This window comes from Tamandua tetradactyla, chromosome 6 (assembly GCF_023851605.1).
Source record: "Tamandua tetradactyla isolate mTamTet1 chromosome 6, mTamTet1.pri, whole genome shotgun sequence".
NCBI classification, from domain to species: Eukaryota; Metazoa; Chordata; class Mammalia; order Pilosa; family Myrmecophagidae; genus Tamandua; species Tamandua tetradactyla.
This window is the reverse complement of record NC_135332.1, coordinates 41641479-41661558: the sequence shown is the minus strand read 5'-3', so window position 1 is coordinate 41661558 and position 20080 is coordinate 41641479. Positions and strand designations below refer to the sequence as shown.

The following is a 20080-nucleotide window of genomic DNA, read 5'->3' as shown; positions in this document are numbered from 1 at the left end:
TTACCTCAGTGATTGTAAGAATTTAAATTTATAGTGGCTTCGTTAATGTCAGTATATTGTTGTTAGTAAATTCTGTCATAAAAAGAGAAGACACAATTCTTAGCTTCAATGTACTAGGACATAGTATTAAGATTACAGTAATAAAGGAATAAACATGATGGACGAATTTAAAAAGCAGATAAAGAAATGACCTCATAGAAGAGATGATATTTCAAGACCTTTAAATAAGAAAGTAGCATTTAAATAAATAGAGCTGTGAGCTTGTTTTTAGGAAGCCATAACTTAATAACATATTCCTGGTATTATTTAGCACTTGAGAATAATGTGGAAAATTTGAGTTTTTTCCTGGATATAAATCTTTTTAATATTGAAAAGCTGATTATATTTCAAATTTGGTGCTTTTCTGATGTTTGAAGGTAATATTAAATTGGATTGAGAGATTTTAGGCATATTGCAATCATTTGTTCATTTTTTTTTTTTTTTTTTTTTTTTTTGAGAGGGAGGAAAGGAAGGAAAGACAGAGAAGGAAGGAAGGATGGAAGAAAGGGAAACATCTTTAAACATTTTCTTGTTTTTTTTTTTTTATTATATTTTGTTTGTTTGTTTGTTTTTTACATGGGCTGGGGCCGGGAATCGAACCGGGGTCCTCCGGCATAGCAGGCAAGCACTCTTGCCCGCTGAGCCACCGCGGCCCGCCCCTCATTTGTTCATTTTGAGTAAACAGTATATAGATACCTGGCTGTGTCCCAAACCCAAGCATAAATTTCTTCTTTTTTCCATTATTTTGCAGTATCTCTGCCTCTTCTCACCTTCATAAATAATGTTATTGGAAGGAAGTATGCATGTTCAAAAAACAATGGAAACTTGAAAAAAAAAAAAAGCAACACAACATCAAAGTTTGTGGGATGCATATAAAGCAAGGCTTAGAGGGAAATGTATAGTTTTCAAAGATCACTTGAAGGGAAAAAAGATCTAAAATCAATGATCAAACCTTCAACCTAAGAAGCTAGAAAAATGAGAGAAAATTAAAACCAAAGCAAATAAAATGAAGACAATAAAGATTAAAGCAGCAATCAATGAAATAGAAAATGGACAGAGAAAATTTTGTAAAAACTTATTTAAAGATCAATAACTGATCAAATAGTGAGCTAAAATCAAGAGCATGGGTTATCAGGTTGGGGCTCATTGTAAAGGTTCCTAGACTGTAAGCTCTTACGGCAGTCATATATTCAGGAGGCAAAACTGTTAGATCTAAATTCTGAGATACTGAGCTGTTTGTATATAACATGGTCTTTTGCAGAAACTTCAGGTATTTTTGTGACACCTGAGACTCAGAGTCAGAGCTCTGAAGCTATGAAAGTCAGCAGTACCCCACACAGGAGCTGTTCTAAAAGTTTAAAAAGTGATCAGACATTGAGTAGAAATATGAATGAAGCTGATCTGGACAGGAGTAAGGCATATCAGAATACAGGGTAAAGGATGATATGGCCCGTATTTTAAAACTTCAACTTCTGTGGTGAGATTAAAGGGAGAGATGTTTATTGGGTGCAAAATTTATATTTTGGATAGTGCATTTCCTAATTTAACTTGTATGGTCAGTTTAGTCGAGCACCATAAGTATATGGAATCTTGAGTAGGGTGTGAGTTCTTGTTGGTTTGTCCAGGTTAGTGTGATTACCTGATAAATCCCAGAGTAATTTGGGCAATGCATAAAGAAGTATTTGTAAAGCCCCTTGGGGGAATGGGGAGAAATGAGGAAATACTCAACTTCCCCATCTGGAAAATTTCTGATATCTCGCAAGAAGTAGGGACAATCAAATCAATAAGCTGAGCACTCGTTCATGGGGTTCAGCCCTATGAAACTTATTCCTGCAAAGGACAGGCTAAGCCTACTTAAAATTAAGCTAACGGGTCAACCCCCAGAGAACCTCCTTTGTTGCTCAAATGTGGCCTCTCTCTCCAAGCCAACTAGGAAGGTGAACTCACTGCACTCTCTCCTATGTGGGACCTGTCTCCCAGAGGTGTAAATCTCCCCAGCAAGATGGGACAGAAATCCAGGGATCTGGCATCAAGGGATTGAGAAAGTCTTCTTGACCAAAAGGTAGAAGAGAGAAATGAGAAAAAAATAAAGCTTCAGTGGCTGAGAGATTTCAAACAGTCAAGAGGTTATCCTTGAGGTTACTTCTATGCATTATATAGATGTCCTTTTTTAGTTTATGGTGTATTAGAGTGGCTAGAGGAAGTGCCCAAATCTGTTGACAACTGTATAAAGATATAACATTTACAATGTGAGTCTGATTGTGAAAACCTTGTGTTTGATGCTCCTTATATTCAGCATATGGACAAAAGAGTAAAAAATATGAATAAAAAATAAATAAATAATGGGGGGACAAAAGATAAAATAAATTGGGTAGAGGGCAATACTAATGGTCAATGAGAGGGAGGGGTAAAGTGTATGGTATGTGAGTTTTTTTCTTTTTTCTTTTAATTTCTTTTTCTGGAGTGATACAAATGTTCTAAAAAATTATCAAGGTGATGAACAGACACAAAAAATTGATAAAAGATCAACAGATTGGTCAAATAAAAGAGATAAGAGGACACAAATTACTAATACCAGAAATGAAAGAAGAGATATCACTATAGATTCTATAGACATGTAAGAATAAGGGAACATTTTGAACAACTTTATGCCAACCAACTCAAAACTTCAATGAAATGGAGAAATTCCTTGAAAGAGTCTAATTACTAAATTCACTCAAGGAAGAATAAAAGACTGAGTAGTCCTATACTTATTTTTAAAATTAAATCCTATGTGACACCCTTCCCAAAACTAAAACACAAGGACCAGATGGTTCACTGAGGAATTCTTTCAACTATTTAAAAAAGAGGTAATATCATTACTTCCCAACTCACTTTCTAAGGCCAGCAATACCCTGATATTAAAACCAAAAAAGATATCACAAAAGAGAAAACCAAAGACTAATATATTAATGAACACAAATACAAAAAAATCTTAAAATTTAGCAAATCAAATCTAGCAGTATATTAAAATATATTCCAACATAGTGGGTTTTATTATCTCAGGAGTGACAGGTTGGGTCAACATTCAAAAACCAACCAATTGGGGTGGGCCACAGTGGCTCAGCAGGCAGAGTTCTCGCCTGTCATGCCGGAGACTTGGCTTCATTTCCCAGTGCCTGTCCATGCAAAAAAATAAATAAAAAATAAAAACCAACCAATCGAATTCATTATATCAACAGGATTAAGAAAAAACATTATCATAACAATAGATGAAGAATAATTTTAAACACAAATTTCAACATCCATTCATTATAAAACTTTCAACAAACTAGGAACAAAAGAGAACTTCCTCAACCTGATTAAGAGCATATACAAAGGACCTAAAACAAAAGTCATACTTAAAGGTTAAACCCTGAATGATTCCCCCTAAGACAGTGTAAGGCAAGGATGTCCACACTTACAATTCCAATTCAACCTTATACTGCAAATTCTAGAAACTGCAATAATGCAAGAAAATATACAAAAGGAAAACAAAGGGAGAAGTACACATAAATATACAATTGTGGATACTTAGAAAGCCTAAGAAACCTCCAAAATTATTAACTAGAGTCAATAAATGATATAGTAAGATTATAAGATGCGGGTCAATATACAAAAATGAATTATAGTTCCCACTGAACTGCAACAGAATAGTATTCCCAATAAATGGACACGGGAAAATTGGATATCAACAGTCAAAAGAATGAAAAAGGGCCCCTAACTTACACCCTATACAAAAATTAATTCAAAGTGCTTTAAAGACATGAACTGGTTTAGAGACAGCACCATAAAACTTCTACAAGAAAATGGAGAGAAATATCTTCAGGATCTAATAATAGGAGGTAACTTCTTAAACCTTACAGCTAAAGCATAAGCAGAGAAAGAAAAAATAGATAGATGGAAACTCCTTAAGATCAAGAGCTTCTGTGCAAAGGATTTTGTCAAAAAGGTGAAGAGGCAGCCAATTCAATGGGAGAAAATATTTGGAAACCACTTATCAGAAACAGGCTTGATATCCAGTGACATAAAGAAATATTATAGTTCAACAACAAAAGAACAAACAACCCAATTATAAAATGGGCAGAGGATATGAATAGACACTTTCCTGAAGAGCAAATACAAATGACTACAAAGCACATGAAGAGATGCTCATTTCATGAGCTATAAGGGAAATGCACATCAAGATGACAATAAGATATCACCTCAGACCTATAAGAATGGCTGTTAATCTACTTTAACTAGGGTATGGACAGATGAATAAAAAATATGAATAAAAAACAAGATAAATAATAGGGGGAACAAAGGTTAAAATACATTGGATAGATGGAAATACTAGTGGTCAATGAGAGGGAGGGGTTAGGGACATGGTATGTATGCATTTTTTCTTTTTATTTCTTTTTCTGGAGTGATGCAAATGCTCTAAAAAATGATCATGCTGATGAATGCACAACTATGTGGCAATATTGTAAACCACTGACTGTACATCATGTATGGAATGTTCGTATGTTAAGAATGTTTGTGGAATAGTGACTAGAGAAGGGGCCAAGATGGTGGCTTAGCAATGTGCCCGTTTTAGTTCGTCCTCCAGAATAACTACTAAATAACCAGAAACAGTACAGAACAGCTCCCGGAGCCATGTCAGTGACCAGACACACAGTGTACCCCAGTCCGGACCAGCTGGACCAGCTGCAAGCCTCCTCAAAACCAAGAGTTCCCCAAGCCGCGGTGCCCGGTGCTGCTCCCCGACAGGCGGCTTCCCAGAGGGAAAGGAAAGAGACTCTAAACCTGGTCAAGGTGGAGTTCGCTCATTGGGCTCAGGGAAAAAGAGGAAAGGGGAGGAAACGGAGGTTTTAGTGGCTGTGTTTCTACGGAGACTTGGCAACCTCTGGATTCAGCGGTGGGACTTCTCAGGCTGCAACTGCCCCAGGCATAGGCAGAAACCGGCAGCTTTCAGGGCTGTCTCCCACCTGTGCCTTCCCCAGGGGAAGGGTGAATCCCAACTCAGGTGGAATCTCTCTCTCAAGGAATTCAGAACCCAGGGCTTGGCAATTTGAAGCCATTAAAACCAGCCTACAAGCTCTCCTCCGTATCCACCATGCCCCCAGGAGGGAAATTCTTCCAAAGTTAAAAGTGCCACAACATCTTTTGCTGGTGCGACCAGCAGGCAGACGCACCACATACTGGGCAGGATAAGAAAAAACAGAGCCCAGAGACTTCACAAGAAAGTCTTTTAACCTGCTGGGTCTCACCCTCAGGGAAAACTGATGCAGGTGACTCCTTCCCCCTGATAGGAGGCCAGTTTAGTCCAGGAAAACCCGGCTAGAGCCTATAATACCTACGTAGACCCTCCTAAGGGTGGGGAGGGAAAAGGCACCATACAAGCAGGCCAAGAAACAAGAACACAAGAACTGAAAACTTATCCGCTGCTAAACAAAACCTAAGCTAGAGGTCCAGAAAAAGCTGAACTGAAGGTCAAAGAACAGATAGACAACAAATTCATCTAGCAACAAAACCCTAGGTAAGAGAAGTGAAAGCAATCTACAGAATAAACTAATTAGGGTAATTAAATGTCTAGATGCCAGCAAAAAATAACAAATCACACCAGGAAAATTGAAGATATGGCCCAGTCAAAGAAACAAACCAATAGTTCAAATGAGATACAAGAGCTGAAACAACTAATTCAGAATGTACGAACAGACATGGAAAACCTCATCAAAAACCAAATCAATGAACTGAGGGAGGATATGAAGAAGGCAAGGAATGAACAAAAAGAAGAAATAGAAAGTCCGAAAAAACAAATCACGGAACTTATGGGAATGAAAGGTACAGTAGAAAAGATGAAAAAAACAATGGAACCCTACACTGGTAGATTTCAAGAGACAGAGGTTAGGATTAGTGAACTGGAGGATGCAACATCTGAAATCCAACAAGATACAGAAACTATAGGGAAAAATATGAGCAGGGACTCAGGGAACTGAATGATAATATGAAGTGCACAAATATATATGTTGCGGGTGTCCTGGAAGAAGAAGAGAAGGGAAAAGGAGGAGAAAAACTAATGGAAGAAATTATCACTGAAAATTTCCCAACTCTTATGAAAGACTTAAAATTACAGATCCAAGAAGTGCAGCATACCCCAAAGAGAATAGATCCAAGTAGACGTTCTCCAAGACATTTACTAGTCAGAATGTCAGAGGTAAAAGAGAAAGAGAGGATCTTGAAATCAGCAAGAGAAAAGCAATCCATCACATACAAGGGAAACCCAATAAGACTATGTGTAGATTTCTCAGCAGAAACCATGGAGGCAAGAAGACAGTGGGATGATATATTTAAATTACTAAAAGAGAAAAACTGCCAACCAAGAATTCTATATCCAGCAAAATTGTCCTTCAAAAATGAGGGAGAAATTAAAACATTTTGAGACAAAAAGTCACTGAGAGAATTTGTGACCAAGAGACCAGCTCTGCAAGAAATACTAAAGGGAGCACTACAGACAGATACAAAAAGACAAAAGAGAGAGGAGTGGAGAAGGGTATAGAAAGAAGGAAAATTAGATATGACATAAAAATACAAAAGGCAAAATGGTAGAGGAAAGTATTACCCAAACAGTAATAACACTAAACGTTAATGGATTGAACTCCCCAATCAAAAGATGTAGACTGGCAGAATGAATTAAAAAACAGGATCCTTCTATATGCTGTCTACAGGAAACACATCTTAGACCCAAAGATAAACATAGGTTGAAAGTGAAAGGTTGGGAAAAGATATTTCATGCAAATAACAACCAGAAAAGAGCACGAGTAGCTACACTAATATCCAACAAATTAGACTTCAAATGTAAAACAGTTAAAAGAGACAAAGAAGGATACTATGTACTAATAAAAGGAACAATTCAACATGAAGACATAACAATCATAAATATGCACCAAACCAGAATGCCCCAAAATACATGAGGCAAACATTGCAAACACTGAAAAGGGAAACACACACATCTACCATAACAGTTGGAGATTTCAATTGCCCACTCTCATCAATGGACAGAACATCTAGACAGAGGAACAGTAAAGAAACAGAGAATTTGAATATTACAATACATGAGCTAGACTTAACAGACATTTATAGGACATTACACCCCACAACAGCAGGATACACATTTGCCAAGTGTTCATGGATTATTCTCAAAGACAGACCATATGCTGGGTCACAAAGCAAGTCTGAACAAATTTAAAAAGATTGAAATCATACAAAACACTTTCTCAGATCATATGGGAATGAAGTTGGAAATCAATAATAGGCAAAGCGCCAGAAAATTCACAAATACGTGGAGGCTCAACAACACACTCTTAAACAACCAGTGGGTCAAGGAAGAAATTACAGGAGAAATCAGTAAATATCTCGAGGCAAATGAAAATGAAAGCACAACATATCAAAACCTATGGGACACAGCAAAGGCAGTGCTAAGAGGGAAATTTATTGCCATAAATGCCTATATCAAAAAAGAAGAAAGGGCAAAAATTTGGGAATTAACTGTCCACTTGGAAGAACTGGAGAAAGAACAGCAAACTAACCAAAAGCAAGCAAAAGGAAAGAAATAACAGAGATTAGAGTAGATATAAATGAAAGTGAGAACATGAAAACAATAGAGAAAATCAATAAGACCAGAAGTTGGTTCTATGAGAAAATCAACAAGATTGATGGGCCCTTAGCAAGACTGACAAAAAGAAGAAGAGAGAGGACGCAAATAAATAAGATCAGAAATGGAAGAGGAGACATAATCGCTGAACTAATAGACATAAAGGAGGTAATAAAAGGATACTATGAAGAACTTTATGCTAATAAATACAACAATGTAAATGAAACGGACAAGTTCCTAGAAAGGCATGAACAACCAACTTTGACTCAAGAAGAAATAGATGACCTCAACAAACGAATCACAAGGAAAGAAATTGAATCAGTCATTCAAAAGCTTCCCAAAAATAAAAGTCCAGGACTAGACGGCTTCACATGTGAATTCTACCAAACATTCCAGAAAGAATTAGTACCAACCCTGCTCAAACTCTTCAAAAAAATTGAAGTGGAGGGAAAGTTACCTAATTCATTCTATGAAGCCAACATCACCCTCATACCAAAACCAGGCAAAGATATTACAAAAAAGAAAACTACAGACCAATCTCTCTAATGAATATAGATGCAAAAATCCTTAACAATTCTAGCAAATCGAGTCCAGCAACACATTAAAACAATTATACATCATGACCAAGTAGGATTCATCCCAGGTATGCAAGGATGGTTCAACATAAGAAAATCAATTAATGTAATACACCCTATCAACAAATCAAAGCAGAAAAATCACATGATCATCTCAATTGATGCAGAGAAGGCATTTGACAAGATTCAACATCCTTTCCTGTTGAAAACACTTCAAAGGATAGGAATACAAGGGAACTTCCTTAAAATGCTAAAGGGAATATATGAAAAACCCACAGCTAATATCATCCTCAATGGGGAAAAACAGAAAACTTTTCCCCTAAGATCAGGAACAAGACAAGGATGTCCACTATCACCACTGTTATTCAACATTGTGTTGGAATTCTAGCCAGAGCAATTAGACAAGAAAAAGAAATACAAGGCATCAAAATTGGAAAGGAAGAAGAAAAACTATCACGGTTTGCAGAAGACATGATACAATATGTCGAAAACCCTGAAAAATCCACAGCAAAATTACTAGAGCTAATAAACGAGTACAGCCAAGTGGCAGGTTACAAGATCAACATTCAAAAATCTGTAGTGTTTCTATACACTAGTAATGAACAGTCTGAGAGGGAAATCAAGAAACAAATTCCATTTACAATTGCAACTAAAAGAATAAAATACTTAGGAATAAATTTAACTAAAGAGACAAAAGACCTATACAAAGAAAACTACAAGAAACTGTTTAAAGAAATCACAGAAGACCTAAATAGATGCAAGGGCATACCGTGTTCATGGATTGGAAGACTAAATATAGTTAAGATGTCAATAATACCTAAATTGAGTTACAGATTCAACGCAATACTAATCAAAATCCCAACAACTTACTTTTCAGAAACAGAAAAACCAATAAGCAAATTTATCTGGAAGGCCAGAGTGTCCCGAATTGCTAAAAGTATCTTGAGGAAAAAAGCGAAGTTGGAAGTCTCACACTGCATGAAGCCACAGTGGTCAAAACAGCATGGTACTGGCATAAAGATAGATATACTGACAATTGGAATCCAATAGAGTGTTCAGATATAGACTCTCTCATCTATGGACATTTGATCTTTGATAAGGCAGTCAAGCCAACTCAACTGGGACAGAACAGTCTCTTCAATAAATGGTGCCTAAAGAACTGGATATCCATATGTAAAAGAATGAAAGAGGACCCGTATCTCACACCCTATACAAAAGTTAACTCAAAATGGATCAAAGATCTAAACATCAGGTCTAAGACCATAAAACAGAGGAAAATGTAGGGAAATATCTTATAAATCTTATAATTGGAGGCAGTTTTATAGACTTTACACCCAAAGCAAGAGCAGTGAAGAAAGAAAGAAATAAATGGGAACTCCTCAAAATTAAACACTTTCGTGCCTCAAAGAACTTCATCAAGAAAGTAAAAAGAGAGCCTACACAATGGGAGACAATATTTGGAAATGACATATCAGATAAAGGTCTAGTATCCAGAATTTATAAAGATTGTTCAGCTCAACAACAAAAGACAGCCAATCCAATTACAAAATGGGAAAAAGACTTGAACAGACACTTCTCAGAAGAGGAAATACAAATGGCCAAAAGGCACATGAAGAGATGCTCAACGTCCCTGGCCATTAGAGAAATGCAAATCAAAACCACAATGAGATATCATCTCACACCCACCAGAATGGCCATTATCAACAAAACAGAAAATGACAAGTGCTGGAGAGGATGTGGAGAAAGAGGCACACTTATTCACTGTTGGTGGGAATGTCAAATGGTGCAACCACTATGGAAGGCAGTTTGGCGGTTCCTCAAATAGCTGAATATAGAATTGCCATATGACCCAGCAACACCATTGCTAGGTATCTACTCAGACGACATAAGGGCAAAGACACAAACGGACATTTGCACACCAATGTTTACAGCAGCATTATTTATAATTGCAAGGAGATGGAAACAGCCAAAATGTCCATCAACAGACGAGTGGCTAAACAAACTGTGGGATATACATACGATGGAATATTACGCAGCTCTAAGACAGAATAACTTATGAAGTATGTAACAACATGGATGGACCTAGAGAACACTATGCTGAGTGAGACTAGCCAAAAACTAAAGGACAAATACTGTATGTTCTCATTGATATAGAACTGACATTAGTGAATAAACCTGGAATATGTCATTGGTAACAGAGACTATCAGGAGATAGAAATAGGGTAAGACAGTGGGTAATTGAAGCTGAAGGTTTACAGACTGTGCACAAGGACTGGATACAAAAACTCAGAAATGGACAGCACAATACTACCTAACTGTAATGTTAAAACACTGAATGAAGCTGCATGTGAGAATGATAGAGGGAGGAGGGCTGGGAACATAAATGAAATCAGAAAGAAAGATAGATGTTAAAGATTGAAATGGTATAATCTAGGAATGCGTAGAGTGTATAATAATAGTGAAATGTACAAGGTACAATTTTAAAAATGTTTTTGCATGAGGAAGAACAAAGGAATGTCATTATTGCAGGGTTCTGAAAATAGATGGTAATTAATATTTTAAAATGTCACCTTCTGTGTGAGACTAAAGCAAAAAATGTTTATTAGTTACAAAATTTATATTTTGACTAGTGTTATTTCCTAATATAACTTATGTAGATAGTTTGACTGAACGCCATAAGTACTTGGAATCTCAGGTAGAACATGAGATTTTGCTGGTTTGTCCAGAGTGATGCTCCGATGAATCCCAGAATGTTCCGATCAGTGAATGGAAAAGTATTTGCAAAGCCCCCTTCAGAGAGTGGTGAGAATGGGGAGAAATTCAACTTCCCCAAATTGAATTCTTGATATCTCACAAGCAGTGTGGACAACCTAAGCTATAGGCAGAGACCCCAGTCTTGGGGTTTGTTCATCTGAAACTTAACCCCACAAAGGATAGGTCAAGTCTACTTAAAATTTAGGCCTAAGAGTCACCCCCAAGAGAGCCTCTTTTGTTGCTCAGATGTGGCCCCTATCTCCAGCCAACACAACGAGCAGTTTCACCACCCTATCCCTCTCTATGTGGGACATAACTCCCAGGGGTGTGGACCTTCCTGGCAACGTGGGACAGAGATCTTGGAATGAGCTGAGACTCCGCATCAAGGGATTGAGAAAACCTTCTTGACCAAAAGGGGGAAGAGGGAAATGAGACAAAGTGTCAATGGCTGAGAGATTCCAAACAGAGTTGAGAGGTTATTCTGGAGGTTACTCTTATGCATCAAGTAGATATCATCTTGTTATTCAAGGTGTTATGGAGAGGCTGGAGGGAACTGCCTGAAAACGTAGAGCTGGGTTCCAGTAGCCATGTTTCTTGAGGATGATTGAATAATGATATAGCTGTCACAATGTGACTGTGTGATTGTGAAAACCTTGTGTCTGATGCTCCTTTTATCTACCTTGTCAACAAAGGAGTAGAACATATAGAATTAAAATAAATAATAGGGTGAACAAATGCTAAAATAAATTTAGTTTAAATGCTAGTGATCAATGAAAGCAAGGGGTAAGGGTATGGTAGGTATAATCTTTTATTTTTTTTCTTTCCTATAGTTCATTTTATTTCTTTTTCTATTGTCTTTTATTTCTTTTTCTGAATTAATGTAAATGTTCTAAGAAATGATGAATATGCAATGAAGTGATGATATTGTGAATTACTGATTATGTATGTTGTTTTATTTTGTTTATTTTTTTAATTAATAAATAAATTTAAAAAAAAGAATGTTCATGTTTGTAAGCTGTCTTACCAATAAAAATATATTTTTTAAATAAAGGCTGTTATTAAACAAACGGAAAACTACAAATGTTGGAGAGGATGTGGAGAAACTGAAACACTTTTTCACTGTTGGTGGGAATGTAAAATGGTGCAGCGGCTGTAAAAAATATTTTGGCAACTCTTCAGAAAACCATGACCCTACAATACCAATACTTGGTATATACCCAGAAGAGCTGAATAGACATTTGCACACCAGTGTTCATAGTGGCACTATTTACAATTGCCAAGAAATGGAAATAATCCAAGCAACCATCAACAGACAAGTGGATAAACACAATGTGGCATATACATATGATGGAATATATGCAGCAGTAAGAAAAAATGAGGTCCCAAAGCATATGACAACATGGATAAACCTTGAGGACATAATGCTGAGTGAAATAAATCAGACACAAAAGGACAGATACTGTATGCTATTGCTATAATGACTCTGATAAAGGTAATCTCAGAGGTCACAAAGCAGAATATAGCAGACCTAGAGCTACACAGAAGCTAGAGATGGTGGAAAGGCTACCAATGAGGTTGAACTTAAATACAAGGGCACAGACAAAGTGATGGAAACTAACTAGTGGCGTTATAAGTAACATTGCCATAATAAAGGTGACTATGTGGGAGACCCAGGTTTGATTCCTGGTCCGTGCACTCCCCCCGCAAAAAACAAATAAACAAATCAAACAAAGAAAATTCAACAAATGGTATTGTAATAACAGGATACTCATATGGAAAAATAATGAAATGTGACCCCACCAAACAGCAAACAAAAAAAAAGTGACTATGATTGAAAGGGAAGGTGTAGTGCCATGTATCCCACTGATTAAATCTATAATTATAAATAAGTTCTCGCATGAACTATTTCAAAGGCTCAATAGTGGACAAAGTGTCAATAACAGAGGGATACAGGGAGAAAACTATAACTGTATGCTATGGCCAATAGTGAATAGGAAGACATCAACAGTACCATAGCACTACCAGGGGTAATGAACTGGGGACAAAGGCCAAGTGATAAGGGGTGGTTTTGATTTAATATTTGGTGAGACTGTGTTTGTCATTCTTTGTCTCTACTTACCAATGAAAACTGTCTAAAATTGAGAGTGCTGCTGAATGTAAAACCAAGTGAGGGGGCGAGCCACAGTGGCTCAGCAGGCAGAGTTTCACCTGCCATGCCAGAGACCTGGGTTAGATTCCGGGTGCTTGCCCATGTGGAGGGGTCGGGGTAGGGGGACAACCAAGTGAGGATACTTTTAAGACATGGTTTATTTATTCTGGACATCATCCATGATGACCAATAAATAGAAAGAACGAAAGAGTACACTGATTGAGAAGCATATTGGCTAACAGGAATGCTGAAATATTGTGCAGCTACAAAAAGGAAAGATGTCAAGAAGCATGCAACAAATTGAATAAACCTTGGGGACAATGCGTTGTTGAACATAAGCCAAAAAGAAAAGAACAAATATGCGATGGTCTCTCTCAGAAAATACTTAAAATTGGAGCCTAGAATGTAAGCCCTTATAGCAGCCACACTTAGTCTGAAATTTTAAGAGTATTTCTAGGTTCTGAGACACTGAACTACATGTGTATCAGCTAGTATTTCCCTGGAACTGTGAGTAACTCTGTGACATCTAAGATCTAGAAATGGAGTGCTACAGTCCTGAAAGTTAGAACAGCTACATACAATAACAGAAAGTAACTGAAAAAGAAATCATGCCTCAATTAGAGATAAAAACAAAGCCAAATTCTGAGGAGAAAATAGTGGGTAGAGAAGTACAGGCTAGAGGAGACTTGGGAGACACCTGATAGCCTTCACCAATTGAAGGTGAGGTGCAGAAATGCAGAGCAAGAAAACCTTTAACTTGGAGAAGCAAAACCATACTTCAAGGAAGCATCATCAGCATCACTACCCACAGCACTACCCACAGCAACAACAGGAGCAGCCATCACCACCAATACCAGCAGCCAAAATGAAGGTTTGACTATTGACCTGAAGAATTTTAGGAAACCAGGAGAGAAGACCTTCACCCAACAGAACCATCTTTTTGTGCACAGTCTTCCTTCAGACATCAATGAGGAGGAAATGAGGAAACTATCTGAAAAATATGGGAAAGTAGGCAAGGTCTTCAATTATAAGGATAAAGGCTTTGGCTTTATCCATCTGGAAACACGAACACTAGCAGAGACTGCCAAAGTAGAGCTAGACAGCATGTCAGCCCATGGAAAGTAGCTATAGGTGCGTGCTTTGCTGGCTACAGCACATCTCTTACAGTCAGAAACCTTCCTCAATAAGTATCCAACCAACTGCTGGAGGAGGCCTTCTCTGTGTTTGGTCAGATGGAGTGGGCTGTAGTCATTCTGGATGATCGAAGAAAGCCCTCAGGAAAAGGCACTGATTGTTGAGTTCTCAAGGAAGCCAGCAGCTCGGAAAGCTCTGGACAGATGGAGTGAAGCCTTTTTCCTTCTAATCACATTTCCTCAACCTGTGACTGTGGAGCCCATGGACCAGTTAGATGATGGGACTTCCAGAGAAGCTGGTTATAAAGACCTAGCGATTTCACAAGGAGTGACAGCAGCCACCCAGATTTGCACAGCCTTGCTCTTTTGAGTATGAGCCATGCATTGGAAGGCACTCATTGAGTTGGAGAAGGAGCAGCAGGACCAAGTGGACCACAACATCAAGGAAACTTGTGAGAAGCTGGAAAGTGAGATGGAGGCTGTTCACCACGAGCACCAGGTCATGCTAATGAGACAGGATTTGATGAAGTGCCAAGAAGCACTTTGGAGGATGGAGGAGCTGCACAACCAAGAGGTGCAAAACAAAAGGAACTGAAGCTCAGGCAGGAGGAATGCAGTCACCATAGGGAAGAAATGCGATGGCAGCAGGAAGAAATGAAGCAGCGATAGAAGGATGGATTCAAGGGACCCTTCCCTGATGTGAAAGAGCAGGAGATACAGATGGGGCAGATGGCTATGGGAGATGCTATGGGCATAAACAACAGAGACGCCATGCCCCCTACTCCTGTATCAGCTGGTACTTCAGCTCCTCCAGGATCAGCCACTATGATGCCAGATGGAATCCTGGGATTGACCCCACCAACAACCGAATGCTTTGGCCAAGCTGCTACAATGGAAGGAATTGGGGTAACTGGTGGAACCCCTCCTACAATAAACTATGCAGCTCCTGGAGCTGAATTTGATTCAAACAAATGTTGCCAATACTAATAAAGTTGCAGTGTCTAGCTTCCCAAGCCCTTAAAAGAAGGACCCTTTTGGACTAGCAAGAATTCTTCCCTGGAAGAGTGTTAGGGATTCTTCCCAATAGTTAGGTTTTCCCTTTCCATACTACTCTATGGAGAAGGAGGGTGGCATTTAACAAATCAGTTAAGTGTGGTATATTATTTAACACATCAATTCTGTGTGGTGCATTCCTGAAGTCTCAAATGTTATTGATGTCAAGGGCCTGGGGAAACCACGGCAAAAATGGATCCAGTTAGAGCCCTATTAATCTTATTACTCCATTCTCTGTCCATCCTGTTCTGTTTGCTTTTTTATCCTTATATTTCCTATCACCCAACCTGAGACGCTACCACATATACCACACCACAAAAAACAAACATTACCCAGTGACCTTAGTCCCACTGCTACTACATTAACTCCCAGGCTAGAATTCAGGCAAATGTCCGCAGAGATCACAGACAGTATACATATGGTTCTATTATATCCCATATATTACCCCTTCATGTCCTAAAGAAGTTTTCTCATAGATTTACATTTTAGTATATCTTTAAAAATATCTTGTGTTAACTTGCATCCATCTTTTCCTTAGGTGAGGACTGCCCACGAATGGCCCTTTTGGTGTCTACGATGTTGCTGTTCACAGCTTTTTTTAATAGGCTTAATACAATCTTGGGAACAGGGTTGCTATATGCTGAAAGTCTGACAATAGCTCTTAGCCTTTCCTATCTTAGGTAGTTATGCTGTGCCTTTTTTTTTTGGTGTTCCATGCTTGATTTGTCTCTGATACCTCAAATTTGGAGCTTTTCTGAGAAATGGAGAGGTAACACAGCATCAATTTACTAAACTACATTTTAAGCCTTTAAAAAAAAAAAAAAAGCCAATCTGGCCGGTAAATCAGAATACTGGGTAAAAGATGATAGTGTATGTACTCTCTAGACCTTTGCCTACTGTATGAGACCAAAGGCCGAGAGGTTTATTATGTCTAGAACCTAAATTTTCAGTAACGCACAGTGCCAGTTTGAAAGCATTGTGTACCCCAGAAACACCATGTTTTAATCCTGATCCAATCTTGTGACAGCAGCCGTTTCTTTTAATCCTGACTCAAAACTGTGAAACTTTTGATAGGATTATCTCCAAGGAGATGTGGAGTGCCCAACTGTGGGTGTGACCTTTTGATTAGACGGAGATGTGACTCTACCCATTCCAGGTAGGTCTTGATTAGTTTACTGGAATCCTTTAAAAGTGGAAACATTTTGGAGAGACTCAAAAACAAAGGAAGCCACAGATGTCAACACTTAGAGAACAGGGATACAGATGTTTTGGAGATGCTTGGAGCCAAGCAGATGTCACCATGAGATGTTAAATGAGCCAGAACCTGGAGAGAGCCAAGGGAAGCCAAGAATGAAAGGTAGCCCCAGAGAAGTAAAATGAGGAACTTCACAGGAACAGAGGCTGAAAGCAGTGGAGCCCAGGAGCAAGAGACCAGCAGGTGCCAGCCATGTGATTTCTCAGCTGACAGAGCTGTTCCAGACAGGAGCAATCTTTCTTGAATGAAGGTAACCTACTTGGTGCTTTAATTTGGATACGCTCACTTCCTTAGAACTTTCAACTTGTAACTTATTAAATTTTCCTTTTTAAAAGCCATTCCAGTCCTGGTAAATCACATTCTGGCAGCCTGCAAACTAACACACACACAAATGAAATCAACCTGTCTGGATAGTTCATTCAAACAACCCAAACTCCTGGAGTCCAGAATGGGAATGAGTCCTTGTAGTTCTGTATAGCTTAATGAAATACCCAGACATATCTCAGACTCTAGTGGTTTGATAATTAAAGAGTCCTTAATTTTAAAAAATGGGTCTTAAATTTAAAAAAATGGAACTATTAAACTTCCCCCCTAGGAAACCCTAGGTACCCTCATCAACTACTGAAGACTCTCAAGAAAATATACCAAGCCCTCGATCTCGAGACTTGCCTTTATGAAACATATTTCTGTAGTAGAGAAGCTAAGACTACCTATAATGAGGCCAAAGAGTTGCTTCCAGGAAACCTCTTTTGTTGCTCAGATACAGACAGGTTCTCTCTCTCTAAGCCTAACTCTGTAAGCAAAATCGTGACTCTTCCACCTACATGGGACATGACATTTAGGTGTGAGAGTCTTCCTGACAACGTAGGACATGACTCCCAGAGATGAATCTGGCCCTGGCTCCATAGGGTCGGCAACTCCTTCCTGACCAAAAGAGGGAAAAGAAGTATGATAAAATAAGGCATCATTTGCTAAGAGAGGTCAAATAGAGTAGATATGCTATTCTGGAGGCTACTCATGTACAAACTTTAGTTAGAGTCTAACTGAGGTGGTTTGCTGAACCCCAACTAACTTCACTCCTGTTGACTCTTAAGAACACGTATGGCTCAAACTGAGATTCTATAAAAGTTTCATGCACTGAGTTTGCTTTCCTAGAACTATGATTTCCAGAGGGTTCCTAGACCAGATAAATCCTGAGACCCAGAGGGACCAGCCTCTCTAAAATTATCAACTGATTACATCTCCCTATCTTTAGTGCTGACACCCCCTCTCAAGATGAAAAAGTCAGAACGGGTATTGCCTAAAGATCCCTATAGATTGGAAGAAGATCAAAGTAGGAGGAGGAGTTATAACAGAAAAGAGGATGTAACAAATGAGTTTGACTGCTGAATCAATACAATGATATTTCTTCAAGCCTCCAATATTTTGGGGCAGCCAGAAGGAAAAGCCTAAAGTAGTAGAATGTAACCCATAACAAACTCTGAAAACTGTAACTGCTTGTTGAATCGTACTTTGAAAATTATTGCTTCTTTGTATATATGTTATATTTCACACACACACACAAAAAAAAAAAAACAGTATTTGTGGTATGCAGAATAATGGCACCCAAAGGTGTCAATATTCTATCCCTGAAAATCTGAATATTTTTAGGTTACATGAAAAAGAGGATATGCCAGTTTGAATTTATTACATAACCCAGAAAAGCCATGTTTTGATCCCGATCCTATCTTGTGGGGGCAGCTGTTTCTTTTAATTATGACTCAATACTGTACAGCTCAAACTTTTTATTAGATTATCTCCATGAAGATGTGGCATGCCCGATTGTGGGTGTGACATTTGACTAGATGGAGATGTGACTCGACCCATTCATGGTGGGTCTTGATTCATTTTGAATCTGAATTTACTGGAACCCTCTAAAAGAGGAAACATTTTGGAGAAAGTTCAGAGTCGACAGAGAGAGCCAATGTAGACATATGGAGACTGAAACAGAAATAGTCCAGGTGCTAAGCAAAGACTCAAAGAAACCAGAACCGGAAGAAAAGAAATCTCCAAACCTTGTAGATGATAAGTTAAGAGACGAAACCAAGAGTTTTGTCCTGGAGCAGCTAAGTGAATGCCCACAGATGCTTAGAGAGGAAACAACTGGCATTAGAAACTGGAAACAGAACCAGGAACAGGAACCAGCAGACAGCAGTCATGTGCCTTCCCAGATCACCCTTCCTTGAGCCAAGGTATCTTTCTCTGGATGCCTTAGTTAGAATGCATTTATGGCCTTAGAACTGTAAACATGTAACGTATTAAATTCCCTTTTAAAAAGCTGTTCCATTTCTGGTATATTGCATTCCAACAGTTTAAAAAACTAATATAGGGGAATTAAGGTTGCAGATGCAATTATGGTTGCTAATCAGCTGACTTTAGGATAGAGAGATTATCATGGATTCTACGGGTAGCCTAATATGATCACAAAGGTTCTTAAAGTAGAAGAAAAAGTTAAAGTTAAGAGAGAGATATGAAGATGCTACACTGCTGGCTTTGAAATGGAACAATGGGTCCATGGACCAAGGAATGCAGGTGACCTTTAGAAGCTAGAAAAGGAAAGGATAAAATCCTCCAGAAGGAACATGTCCCTGCCAACATGAGACCCATTTCAGACCCCTGACCTCCAGAACTGTAAGACAAATCCTGGTCATTTTAAGCCATAAATGTGTGGTAATTTGTTACAGCAGCCATAGAAAACTAATACAATATCAAAACATGAAATATTTAGGGATCAAGTTAACAAAGTATGTTCAAGGTCTGTGCAATGAAAACTATAAAACACTACAGAAAGAAATTAAAGAAGACGAAAATAAATAAATAAATATGCTCTGTTCATAAATAAGACATCTCAATATTTTTAAAATGTCAGTTCTCTCTAAATTGAGCTATAGAATCAATGCAATCCTGAAAATAATCCCACAGGTTTTTCTTTTTTAACACAAGGTATTTTGAAATTTATACAGAAATACGAAGGACCTAGAATAATCAACATAATTTTGAAAAAGACCAAAATTGGAGGTCTTATACTACCTGTTTCAAGACTTACATTAAAGCTACAATAACCAAAACAGTGTGACACTGGCAAAAGGATAAACATAAATATCAATGAAACACTATACTGTCCAGACACAGAGCATATATATATATTAACTGATAAAATAAGGATGCCAAGATTATTCAAGAGAAAAGGATACTCTTTTAAACAAATGTGCTGGAACCAGATATCCATGGGAGAAAAATGAATTCAACCCTTACCCCAACCATAAATGAAAATTAACTCAAAACAGATCATAGATCTAAACATTAAAGTTATAACTACAAAATTTCTAAGTCATAAAGAAAATATTTGCAACAGTGAAACTGGCAAAAGATTTCTTAGATGGGACACACACAAAAAAAATCACCAGACATGTGACTGAGCAAACTTTC

General features: G+C 38.0%; 1 protein-coding gene and 1 pseudogene across 1 annotated transcript in view; one reads left to right on the top strand and one right to left on the bottom strand.

Annotated features, from left to right (window-relative positions):
* Positions 1-20080, bottom strand: part of BRIP1 (BRCA1 interacting DNA helicase 1) — a 407553-nt gene that overhangs the window by 310321 nt on the left and 77152 nt on the right.
* Positions 13905-15291, top strand: LOC143687743 (non-POU domain-containing octamer-binding protein pseudogene; annotated as a pseudogene).